Below are 14,019 nucleotides of genomic sequence, written 5' to 3'. Positions count from 1 at the left end.
CTCATGATGTCAATCACTGGATTGTCTGGTCCAGACTCGATTACACATAGATGGAATATTGCTGAGAGCGGCGTTAAACAACAAATATACAAACAAACAATGCCATAACCCATCTCCTCATCTGCATGACCTCTGGTTTTTCGGCTGTTGTTTAACTTACGAGTCCACGTATCGCTTCCACGTAAGAAGTTGATATTCAGTATATGGCGCAACTCTCTTTGAATGGAGCTAAATGTCTTAAACGTATCTTTAAGAAGGCCAGGGCTTCCTTAACACAAAGGTTACGGTAGCATTACTAAAGCCCATACGCCACTTGTGCATTAGTGTATAGAATACACGCCGTTATTGCTGTCTCGGATATATACTATGGGCCCTCTGTTCAACTGTCGGCATAGGGGTAGGCTTGCTCCTTTCCTCCACAACAGTGAGTGAGTATGGTTTTACGCCGCTTTTAGCAATATTCCAGCAATATCACGGCGATATTGGCTTCACACATTGTACCCATGTCGGGAATCGAACCCGGGTCTTCGGCGTGACAAGCGAACGCTTTAACCATTAGGCTACCCGACCGCCCCTCTTTTCACAACAAACAAATATACCAGCACAATATGCTAACTACCGTTAGAGAGGACGACATATTAAACTAATAAATAGCTTGACGTGAGCTCGCAAATCCAATTTCAGATGCGTGACAGCGAGACACGGTGGAATCTTATGCAGAATGTGTTAAGGCGAAAGGCGTTTGTTGGAGGCTCGTGAGAAACACTGACACACAAGCATGAAAGGAGTCGATTTCGGTTACAGAAAAATCGTATAAAAATCGAATGAAGAATTGTTTTACGCCGCACTCAGCAATATTTCAGCTATACAGACCGCCGTCATATAGCTGGAATACTGCTGAGTGCGGCGTAAAACAACAATCCACCCAAACCAACCACCATTCTTCCTACGATTTTTCTGTAACCGAAATCGACTCCTGTCCTGAAAGGGCAAGAGACAAATACACTCTAAATATTTTGGGTATATTGTAAACATCGTTTGGCATGAAACATCATCAAAGTTATGCATCACGCTGTCGTCTGCTACATGCAACAGTTGTCGTCTGCGTTCAAACTCACCCGATCGTATGCAGTCAGCTAGGGTTCTCCAAGATTTTCTTTTCCTTGATTTTATCATACACGTCTTTCGACAGGTGTTTCTTAAGAAAAGAGTTGCAACTGCGGCAGGCACTAAACCGACGAAATGATTTAACAAATTCCGCGGCTATCCTTGGAGCGAATGTATCCCGTTAAGTTACCGCCACTGTAACAGCGATGTGTTTCAGCCGAAGCAAGCAGACGTACTGCTGAATCGATCCGTGCGGGGTTTTAAGAAGGGCTGAGAGACAGCTTAACTCCGGCACTTTTCGAGTTGAAACATGCTTCCGTATCTGTTTTCTATAACCCGTTTAGTTATGTGATGTTCATTCATAGAATAAGGGGGCACGGGTGGCCCAGTCTTCTAAGGCGCCGCGATTCGCTGTGCAGAGTTGCGTCCCTAGGGCACGCCAGAAACCTATGACTGTGGGTTCGAATCCCGGTTCGCCCCGATTATGTTTCTAGGTTTGTCAGCACCATACCCGTGCTCGTGGGTTTCACCCAAGTAGTGAACGTCTGAGACCTGCATCACTTCGGGCTTTCCTCCCAAGCTGACAGGCCGTGATATGACTGGAATACAGTTAAAAACTCACTCACTCACTCACTCATAGAATTAGACATTAACAGTTCTCGTTACGACCAATCGACCATCTAAGTCGTCGGTATTGTTCGTCGCCATTGGTCCCCTTTCGGGTCTCAAAGATGCCTGCCTCTCGAGTCGAGCAACCATCACTCGATTGTAAGGTCCAAACTCGATTATTTACTACTGACCGCCGTCGTATAGGTGCAATGTTGCTGTGTGCGGCGTTAAACAACAAAAGGACAAAACATACAAGATTGCTTCAAACGGTATAAGCGCCCCAAATGGTTTATTCTCGCTGCAGTGTTATATGTTTTATAACTACCATTCGTTCTATATTTCCTAATTATAATAATATCTAGCATGATGCGTTGTGTGGCTATGGTAGCATGATTGTTAATTTTCTCGCCGTAGATACCGGAATACGATCCTGTAACAGATGCCTATGATTATGATTAGGTACGAGCACCCACTTGTTATGAGCGAATCGTAAACTTCAGCCTATTAAATGTCAGAGCAACAGTATTTTGGGGTTTGGTTTGTTGTTAAACGCGCACTTTAGTCGCCTCTACGACAAGCACAGTCGCCTTTTATGGCAAGCATGGGTTGCTGAAGACCTATTCTACCCCGGATCTTCTAGGGTCCAGTGCCGCAGTAAAGAATAGGACATTCATGTGTATACTCCCTGTATGAGTGCATTAGACGGCGCCTAGCTGCTCCCAGAAGCTCCTCACATCGACAGCCGGTTTGCGAAGCTCCCCACTGTGTTTGTTGGCTACAACCATGCTTGGAGTTCAACACGCAACCGACTGATCGTTATGTGCACAAACAAATGAGTGAGTGAGTGAGTTGGGTTTAACGCCGCTTTTAACATTATTACAGTTATATCACGGCGTGTCAGCTTAATGTGGGAGGAAAGCCCGAAGTGATGCAGGTCTAAGACGTTTACCACTTCGGTGAAACCCACGAGCACGGGTATGGTGCTGACAAACCTAGAAACATAATTGGGGCGAACCGGGATTCGAACCCACAATCATAGGTTTCTGGCGGGCCAAAGGGACGCAACTCTGCACAGCGAATCGCGGCGCCTTAGACGACTGGGCCACCCGTGCCCCCCAAACAAATGATATCTGCCGTTACGCCGAATAGTCTTACCCCATCTTAATTATTTTGTTTGTTTGTCAATTTGAATTTTTAATTCATGTAATTGGTATAGTTAATGGAGAGGTCGGGTCATTCTGCCCCAGGGAGAGAAACCACAGAACCCACCCAAGAATACCTTGGACGTCCCAACTCCATGTCCACAATTCTCGAGTGTGCGAAAGTAGCAGGATGGCCAGAAATACCACCAAAATTCGCAAATTATTGATTGGTTGGTTTGTTGTTTTACGCCGCACTCAGCAATATTCAAGCTATATGACGGCGGTCTGTAAATAATCGAGTCTGGACCAGACAATCCAGTGAATGATATCATGAGCATCGATCCACGCAATTGGGATCGATAACCTGCATCAACCAAGTCAGCGAGCCTGACCACCCGATCCCGTTAGTCGCCTTTTACGGCAAACATGGGTTGCTGAAAACCCATTCTACCCCGGAACTTCACGGGAGCAAATTATTGAAGCAGCATTGGGAAAAAGCCATGCGAATGTGTGCATATCCCACAGAGTGAATGAAGTTGTATATGCGCTGTGAGCTAACTTCTATCACTCCCCAGGCACCTCTGCACGAACCCTCAGTTCCATCAGTGGCAGACCCCAAATTGAAATGAAGGTTCTCATTATTCTTCCTAAATTATTTGCATTTGTCACCGTTGTCTCACACCTGGGCTCACAAAATGATATTCCCGATGATGGCCGTTAAGATTTTGAGTTTTCTTTCAAATCCGACCCCAATTCTGTCAATGATCACTCTGATGATCCCTGGTAGATTTTTGTTTATGTCATTATATAATCAAAGCTGTATTTACCGATCGAGAAACGGAGGCCAATAAAACAACTTAACCAATTATTTGTACAGAATTAACATCATGACATTAACTGCTGCAGGTATGCTGCTCGAATACTGGAGGAACTCCATACAATATCAAAAGACAATGAACCACAAAAGGGTATTAAACAAAATCATCAAAAGAAAACCCGGTTCCAAATAGAAGTAAATATAACAAGGAAAGATATATCCTGGATAGAACTTTGCTTTTAATTTCGTTCCTCAGGGCAATCAATGTTAAAACGCCAATAATTGATTTGGAAAAAGGAAAAACAAATAAATGGCAACAAAAGAGAACATTCTGAATCAAATTCTTGATTCTCTGAAGGCAAGGTTAAAGGTTTTGACAGAAAGAAAAAAGAAAGTGGGACCCCAAAAAATATATCATAAAACAAAATAAACTTTTCAAAACTAATGAAAAGTGTTACAGGCAATTACAGGCGGTAATGGCAGTGTTGAGAAAAGACCCACCATGGATTCCAGTGAAACGTTTTGGAAACAATTATGGTCTATACCCGGCAACTGTAACCTCGAGGAACCATGGGTAGAGGATTACAATGATATTGTACACGAAAAAATAAGGTCCCCAATGTAATTGCCTAAAAAATGTAATTAAGAAGTCCAAATCTGATACGGCGCCAGGGCCTGATTGTATTCGAAACTGTACCCACGTGTCCAAACACCATTACTTCACTGTTTCGATTCAAATCTGATTCGACGCTAGGGCCTGGTGGTATTCGAAACTGATCCCATGTTTCCAAACACCATTACTACACTGTTTCAGTTCTCTGGTGGATACATCACAGGGGATGTTCCTCCTTGGTTGTGCAAAGGTCGAACAATATTTCTTCCAAAGAAAGGTGATTTGACTGATCCCCAAAATTTCCGCCCTATTACTTGTCTGAATACACAGTACAAAACATTTACAGGACGTCTTACAGATCTTTTGTCATGATACTACGCTTCCAAAGACTTTATTTACATAGAGCAGAAAGAAGCCAGACAGTGATGCTGGGGTTGTAAGGATCAATTGCTAGTTCAGAAAATGATCCTTGAAGAGGCTAAAACTTACCACCGTAACCTCTCAATGTGTGGGGATAGACTACAGAAAAACTTATGTTTCTGTACCTCACGAATGGATTTTGAAGTCACTGGAATGAATTGACCTCCCCGTGTGACTACTTGTTTTACTCAAGTCTTTACTGAAGTGCTGGTCAGCTCAACTTGAGAGTTATTCACAGGGGCAGGTGGTGACTTTGGAACCCATTTCTTTCAGAAGAGGAATATTTCAGGGCGGTTCTTTTCGTCCTTTGCTTTTCTGTTTCTCACTAAATCCTTTAAGCTTTTTGCTTAGTAAAGAGGAAGGTTATCATCCTGGACCTCCTCAACACAGATCCCCAACACCACCTTTACATGAATGACTTTGAACTAATTGCCAATGGAGGATCCACCCTAAAAAGCAGATTTTCCTTGTCGAGTCCTTTTCTAATGACATCGGCATGTCCTTTGGACTCGACAAATGCATCATTCTTCATCTGAAACGTGACAAGGTAGCAGAGGGAGGATCAGTTGGTTTACTTGGGGAAGGAGTTATTGAACATCTCGTGGAAGGTCAGGCCTATACTTATACTTAAGGATGCAGGTAAAGGACAAACTCCAGGATGCCCACGTCAAGGAAAGACTTCAGGCACAGTATGTAGACTTAAGAAAATCTGGAGTTCCGAGCTGAACGCTCGCAATAACGTTAAAGCCACATATACTTATGTTGTATCCGTCCTTTCATATTCTGTTGGTGTTGATTGGACGAATTTTTCCGGAAAGCAAAATGAATGTTTGTAATTAGATCATTGTTTTCCAGATACCAAGCTAACAAATTGTTAACTATTCGTTCCATGGCTTTCCAACCGCAACTGGTTAAAGATATAGGGCGGTAATATGAGGGATCTGTATGATCCCGGCCAGGTTTCGTATGGGGACTACGATGAAATTATGCCACAAAGGAGGAAACTTCCCTCACGTCCATATTTGGTGAAATATATCTAAAAGTGCTTCAGCAACTGATAGTGGATATTATCATCCCCTGCTCAAGAGCACTATATAACACATGTGATGAAAATACCTCATAGTAATCTTCACCGCTATTAGAATTATTTTTTTCTTTTCGTGTTGTTTCTGATTGGCGCTTATTCTCCGCGGAAATATTTTTTAACTTTCTTCCTACACTTTCTTGCTTGTTTGCATTCATTATTAAACGTGTGAAGCCCATTTCTGGTGTCCCCCGCCGTGATATTGCTGGAATATTGCTAAAAGCGACGTTAAACCATACTCAGTCAGTCATTATTAAACCATGTTTTAAGATTATTAAGATTTGCACATGACATAGGAATTGTATATTCAGCATTATTATTGAGTTGACTCGAAAACAACTGGATGGGATCTGGTACATTTCTGAAAGTATCAGGTTTCAATTTTTCACCTCAAAATATTTAATACAGAGACCAATTGGCTTTAATAAAATTCCACGGTGCTGAGGGTGGTTCACCATCTCATTTAAAGCTTTTAGGACAGAAGGGAAGTGATCACTTCCACAAAGGTAACAATGCACAGACCATTAAAATTCATTGTAAACATTTGAATCTGCGATGGACAGATCAAGGGCAGAATACGTTCCAGTTGCAGGATGTAAATAGGTGTTTGAATCATCATTAAATATGCGTAAATTATTATAAGAAAAATAATATCTTCAATGGCTTTCCCCTTATTGTTTGTATTTGTACTTCCCAATAGAGGGTGATGCCTATTTAAATCGCCCATGATGGGAACTGATCATATAGATTCTGAAGATCATACTGTCGCAGAGCAGATGAAGGTGGAGCCCAAAGTAAATGCAATGTGCAAGGTAAGACGGATAGCAACGGTTTGAAGGTTAGTATTCAGATGAACAGCACTACGAATGACTTCCTTCTTGGCTAAAAGAGAATAGCCTTCACTCACTTTGTCACATGGAAGAGAAAATGAATGAATTTTACCGCCCTAGGTTAAATATATCTTTAAGAAATTGTAGCGTTTTAGTATCATATAACCAGTCACTCGCTTTATCCATACGATGTCTCTAGATAAATGAGTGCGCACGTGTAACAGAGCCGGAAGTGTGTGTGTTGTGCGCTAGCAGACCACATGGCTGCCGATTGCACTTGACTGAGTGTATTGACATGTAATGAGAGAATACACCCTTTCCCCGGAAAACCGAGTGTTTGTTGTAGCTACCAAAGTCATCACAGATATGTCTCTTAGAGATATAATGCTGACAGTTTATAATCTTGTACTAATAAGTGTATCTCATTTAACTTCTTTCTAAAGCCTCTGCAATTCCATTTGATCAAATTCATCGATTGGAGACCTACCGTGTGAACGGTTACATCCCATTAGTGAGACACCCATTGTAAGACAGTGTAGTAGGTGGGATTAATTAAACAAACACAGCCAGTCCACCCACTTAACAATGGTCACAGACCATGATTAGCTGATTAATTGATAAGAGTAGGCCAGTAATTCTGTTTGAATATTCTCAGGAAATAAATGAGTTAGGAGCTTGTAGGAGCTTACCCAAAAAGTTGAGATGCATGTTTTGTTAAAACTTACTTATTACACATATAAATTCCCCCTAGTCTGTGAACATTTCATGCACAATCATGGCAGGTTTGCAGCAGGTTGAGTTCATTACCATTCAAAGACGTACCCCCTTGTGGAACAGTGGATCCGACGAGCTGCTGCCTCTTCAACAGGTTCAGGATGCATGGATTGACTCCATGAACCAGTCTCCCGATGTACCGAATGCTGACGAATTCAACGACTACATAGTCACAAACTTGGTGGATTATGAAGCCAGATGCCTTCTTTCGCTGTGGAACCATCACCAGACATTCGGTCCACGGACCAACAACAACCTGGAGGGTTTCCACAGTCGCCTCAATGCATCACTGAATCATCGTCATCCTAATCTCTACAGGTTCAGCTATCCCAGGGTGTCAAGACACCACTCCAGTTTTTGGATGCTGTTGGCAAACTTCTGAAGATGGATTAAGGTTGTGTCAGTGTGACAACCTCGATGGTAACTGTGATGTGAACTGTGATATTAACTTTACCTGAACTCTTAAGTGGCGAATATGTTAAAACAATGGATTTAAGGGATGGATGAATTAAAATGTTGAATGAAATAATGTAAAAGAGGGTATCAAGCATCTTGAGTCATTTCTTTTGTCTATAATAAGACAAGTCCAATTTCATGATGGGGTTAATTACCTGATTAACATGTGCAACCAGGTATGACATTGTTGTTTTAAGGTGTCTCACAACTGGGCTGTCTTACTAATGGGAGGAGACCATGTGAACGTAAGGGAGAGATATACTCCTTCCCTGTCCTGTGATGATGGAGGAACCTCCATGTCCAAAGGACCAAACGAGTTATATACAGAATGTCTGAAGGATAGTGTGTCCTAGTTTGTATTTGTCTTTGGAGTTGTTTCGTTTCTTTCTAAGACAAGTGAACAACAGCTGGTGTGACAGTAACTGGGTCACTCTCATTCACAGTCTGGTTATTGTTTGGATTTCAAATATGCTGATGTGTATGGGCGGCCATTCGGTCAAAAAATACAAAGTTGAAAAAAAGGACCAAAGTACACAATAAAGATAAACTATTACGAATAAAGAACTAAATCTTACTAATAAATGTCAAAATACAAAACAAATGGACGCCAGTTAAACAAATACAAATTTGAAACAAAGGTCGAACGTATTAATATCAATAGTCAAATGTTACGAAAAGACGTCATAAGAAAAGAAAAAATAATGTGTGCGAAAGAACGTCAGTGAGCACGAAAGGACGTTTACAATAAAGAACGTCAGTGAGCACGAAAGGACGTTGACAATAAAGAACGCCAGATGGCGCTGCAATTTGTAAGACATTCCGAGTTTAATCACTCCTCGTGCACTCACCGTCTGACGTCACACACATACATACATACACACACACACACATACACATACACATACACACACACACACACACACACATGGATATATATACGTTATATCAATTTTTATTAACCCTAGAATCGTTTAAACTGTTTCAGAAAATAAGCAATCACGAACGCCGAAGCGAACTTTCCGCCATATTGGATAGTGTTTACAAAGTCACGTTTCACGTAGGCCGGTTATGAGACACCTGTAACATCACATATATTTCACATACAGCTGTGACACATACATCCCTGACTTATGCGTACATGTCGACATCAACTTACAAGCGAAATAAATCTGGTTTGAAAACGAACGCTGGTGTCATAGAGGAAAATCGATTTTCTTTATTTATGGCAAGTTATTTTTCCTAACGAATGTGTAACGTTATACATATGCATACAAATCTATTTGATATTTATCTTTAAAGAAAAGCTGTTAAATAAATAGAGGTTATCACGCGAGTGGCGAGCTAAATACATAGTGTTTATTCCTAATACAGGATATTTACCATCCCCAAACACACAAGCGTGATAACCTCTTTATCATATAATGTCATTCTTTAATTCTGTGCTTTAAAATCGCTTTCCCTCTCTCACAAACATTACCGAAATATTGCGAGTTTTCCTGAAATGCGCGCATTAATATTTATTACGTCACAGGGTAAGTGATGTGACAGTGACAGTAGCCAATATAGTTCCAACTGAAATCTGTTTCTTATACAGTGGCGAAGCAACATATACGCAAAACAACAGTTGTTTTTAATTGTCTTTCGCGGCAATCCATCAGTCTGTCCAGTAGAGAAACTGACCTTTGTCAAAGGGAAGCTACTCTAACCCTAGTCTATGAGACGTCACGGCCACGGTCAGACGTTGTTGACAGTCGGTCTGTCCTGTCATAACGTTAAGAAGTGTAGTCAGATGTACACACAGCAACAAAACGAAACAAAGGTAACGATTCAAACATATTTAGGCCAAATCCAACTGTTTTTATTTGTGGAGAAGGTTTCAAGCCGCAGAGGTCTACAAGCACAGATATGGCTACTGATCCCGCTTGGCTAGGCCTCGTGCCCTCGCAAAATTGTTTCGAAATTTATATCTCCAAAGTTGCCAAAACTTATAAAATGCCTTAGCTACGTCACAGTTAGACACTGATTTTCAGTATATTAGACTGTTCTTTTGATAATGATAGCAATTATCCCTGTAGTTTATCCAGATTCCCGATGGTTAATTCGACTCGATCGCCGAATGACGAGGGCGTCGCCACGTTTGTTTATAAACAGTGAAAGTAGTCCTACTTGACCTTTGATATTTGCATCTTATCCGCATATGATCGTTTTTTGCATCTCTATCCGCATATGATCGTTTTTATCCGTTGGCTTTATCCTGCCGAGAAACCTATCCATTATATGATAAAACAAATTCTCGCACACTGATCAGATGTTATGACAATATATGCGTCTGAAACAAGTCTCGGCATCATAGCACCGTGCATGAACAGTTAATTGGATCATTGTAGATTAATCCTTGTTTATCGTTAATGAATGTTTATTGAAGGTTGTATACAAAATACATGTACTAATAAGGCAGATGTCAGATATACTGACTTTGTAGGCGCGTCACGTTATGTGAACAATCACCTGATTCATGTCACGCCACAGTGTGTATTCCTACGCCTGAATGTTTATCAATTTCGTCAGTTTTATCTGTTTTGATATACATCTATACAACTGTTTTGATTAAACTATTGTAGATGAAACATATTTTTCATCACTTGCTTAATAAAGGTGTTAGGATCTACACCGAAACGTCGCACTAATTGTAATAAAGTAGTTGTTCATCCATAGAACTTGTCTTACTCCATATTTTCGTTGTCGAATTTAATTATAAGCATTGGTGTGTATTTGCTTCGGTTTATTGAATCGAAAACCCGATGTGCAAACTTTTGTAAGAATCCGCTTTTCGAGTCATACCTAAATGAACCGAAAAAAATACAATCCTAAAATATAATAACAATATTCACACATAAAGGCCTAATTAACACACATCTGGTTGCATGCAGGCTACTATTATTACATACCCAGAAGTAATTCCAGTTGACTCTGTGAAATATCCACACGTGGTCGTCCGACAAGTCCTGTCCGTATGCTGTCAGCTTCATATATGTAGTCGTGGATGATGAGGAATTATAATGTAGCAATCTGTGTGCCTCTGTCACACAATGAACACATGCATCAGGTAGCGGGACTGAACAATACACATGTAGTATATCCCGACATAAACAATCTAGTTCGTAAACAACATGTCCAGCTGGCACACCATTTACGGTGTTCAACAAAGGATTTAGTTCTTCGGTGATGTGTATTAAACGCCGGCTAAGATTTGACAAAATAGTCTCCACATTCATGACTGTACGGCCTGACGCGATACTATGTAAATCTACCAGTATATGACGTCACGTGGTGCGCGGGTGCACGAGGAGTGACATACTGCATGGATGCATTGTGCACCTCGGAAACTAATGCATGTATGAAATCACCCCAAATAATTCTGAAACGTCGCCGATAACCCTAGAATTGTTTAAAATGTTTTAGAAAACATGAACGCCGAAGCAAACTTTCCGCCTTATTGTGTTGAATAGTGTTTACAAAATCACGTTTCACGTAGGCCGGTTATGAGACGCCTGTAACATCACATATATTTCACACAAAGCTGCGATACATATATCCCTGACTTACGCATACATTTCGGCATCAACTTACAAGTTGCCTTTGTCACAAATATAAATGTGGATGTAAACAAGCGAAATAAATATGGTTTGAAAACGAACGCTGGCGTCCTTTAGAACGAATGTGTAAGTTATGTATATGCATACAAATCCATTTGGTATACAGTAAACTACGGTTATAACGAACCCAAAGGGACTACTAATTTTAGTTCGTTATAACCGTAGTTCGTTAGTTACATATACAGCATGACTACAGCGAGTAGTCGGGACCAAAAACTAAGTTCGTTATATCCGTCAGTTCGTTATAAGCGTGTTCGTTATAACCGTAGTTTACTGTATATATTTGTTGTTCAGATAATAGGCAGCATTTTGTTCGCACACAGTTTCCGAAAAGCTGTTAAATAAAACAAACTCTCGCCCAACGTTCACTTTTCAGATGAAAATGTGCGTCTGAAACAAATCTCGGCATCATAGCACCCTCGTGTTGCACCACGCATGAACAGTTATTGGATCACTGTAGATGAATCCTAGTTTAGCGTTAAGTGAGTGTTTTTTGAAGGTTGTATACAAAATACATGTACTAATGTTAGGCAGATGTTGGATTACACAGTATACTGTATTTATGAAAAGGCCCTTTAGCGGTGACAAAGCTAAACGCAACATGTTTATACACAATGTGTACATTATACATTATAAAAACATATATATATATATATATATACTACTCAAAAGAAGTTAAAGAACACCCAATTCTTTCATATTACTATAGTTCATCTCACATGCCATGACAGATTAACTATAGTAATATGAAAGAATCGGGTGTTCTTTAACTTCTTTTGAGTAGTATATATATATGTGACGTCAGACGGTAAGTGCAAGAGGAATGACGTTATATGTGACTTTTGCCCTTTTTTCAACTTTGAATTTTTTGACCGAATGGCCGAATGCACTTATATAGCAATGTGCACGCACATGTGTGTGTGTGTGTGGCTGCTTGTACTGGTCCGGACCGATACCGATTATACAGTGCTAGCCTACTGAGAGTACCATACCGCAGTTTAACACGAGTACATAAAAGGTTTGTTCCATAAAAAAATAGTTTCAAATTCTGAAAGCAGGAATGTAATTTTCGTTTTGCAATGTTCTAGCCCATTCTCTAAAATCATAATGCAAGTTTTCCGTGCTGAAACGAACCAAACGATGACTGGCGATATTTTCGAGCGCTTCAATCACTTTCGCAGCGCTTGCTCATACCCTTAAGACAAAGAACTTTACTAAACTGAATTGATTGACTCTCGTTGAAATATCCGATATTCACAAGTCGTTCACGATACTTTGATCACGAGAATCCGATTTCACTTTTAGAAGATACATCACTCAAATGTTACAGTCGACTTGCAGCCAAAATGGAATACTTCAATAAAGAGGGTTCCATCTAGATTAAAACGGGAGTTTTGAGTGAGAGTGAATATGGTTTTACGCAGCTTTTAGCAATATTCCAGCAATATCACGGCCGGGGACACAAGAAATGGGCTTCACACTTTGAAACCATATCGGGAATCAAACTCGGGGTCTATCATGACGAGCGAACGCTTAAACCACTAGGCTATCCGCCCGCCCCGGGGAGTTTTGAGTGAGTGAGTTAGGTTTAACGCCGCTTTTAACAGTATTCCAGTTATATCACCTAGAAACCTAATTGGGGCGAACCAGGATTCGAACCCACAATCAGAGGTTTCTGGCGTGCCCAAGGGACGCAACTCTGGACAGCGAATCGCGGCGACTCAGACGACTGGGCCACCCGTGCCAGCAGAGCTTGAGTGATTATATTTTGCCTGCATAGCGTCAGAAAGCATCAGTTCAAGTGTTCTATGTAGGTGTACAATGCCTTGCATTTTGCAACTTATCGAACCTTAATTTTTTTTTAACTTGAAGCCATGGTTTGGGACAACAGTAGCATTTATCGTCGATGAGAACGTCACTTCAGTTATATCACGGCGTGTCGGCTTGATGTTGGAAGACGTCCCGGAGTGACACAGGTATTGGCCTTTTTTCCCACTTTGGTAAAACCACGAGCACGGCGCTGACCAACCCATAAGATGAGGGCGATTCAGATTCTAACCAACGACCATGGGTTTCTGGCACGCCTGCACAGCGAATTCAAGCAACTTAGACTAGGCCCAGTGTGACGTCATCCCCTTGCAAGTGGAGTTTATGGGAACCAGTGTGGGTAGTTTGTGCCCGATTTAATGTGTTTGTTGCTTTGTTGTTTAACACCGCATTCAGCAATAGTCCAGCTATATGATGGCGGTCTGTAAATAATCGAGTCTGGTTCCCGACAATCCAGTGATTGACATCATGAGCATCGATCCACCCGATATCGTTAGTCGCCTCTTATATGCATAGTCCCCTTTAACGGCAAGCATGGGTCACTGAAGACCTTTTCTACCCCGGATGTTTACGGGTCGATTTAATGTGTAGATTATTTATTCTATATTCTGCTAGGACTATTAGTATACTTATTAAACAGGTTAAGGACAACCACATTCTTTCATACATATATTATATATACTG

This window comes from Haliotis cracherodii, unplaced genomic scaffold (assembly GCF_022045235.1).
Source record: "Haliotis cracherodii isolate W230 unplaced genomic scaffold, xgHalCrac1.p SCAF_3, whole genome shotgun sequence".
Taxonomy (NCBI): domain Eukaryota; kingdom Metazoa; phylum Mollusca; class Gastropoda; order Lepetellida; family Haliotidae; genus Haliotis; species Haliotis cracherodii.
This window is presented reverse-complemented; position numbering follows the sequence as displayed.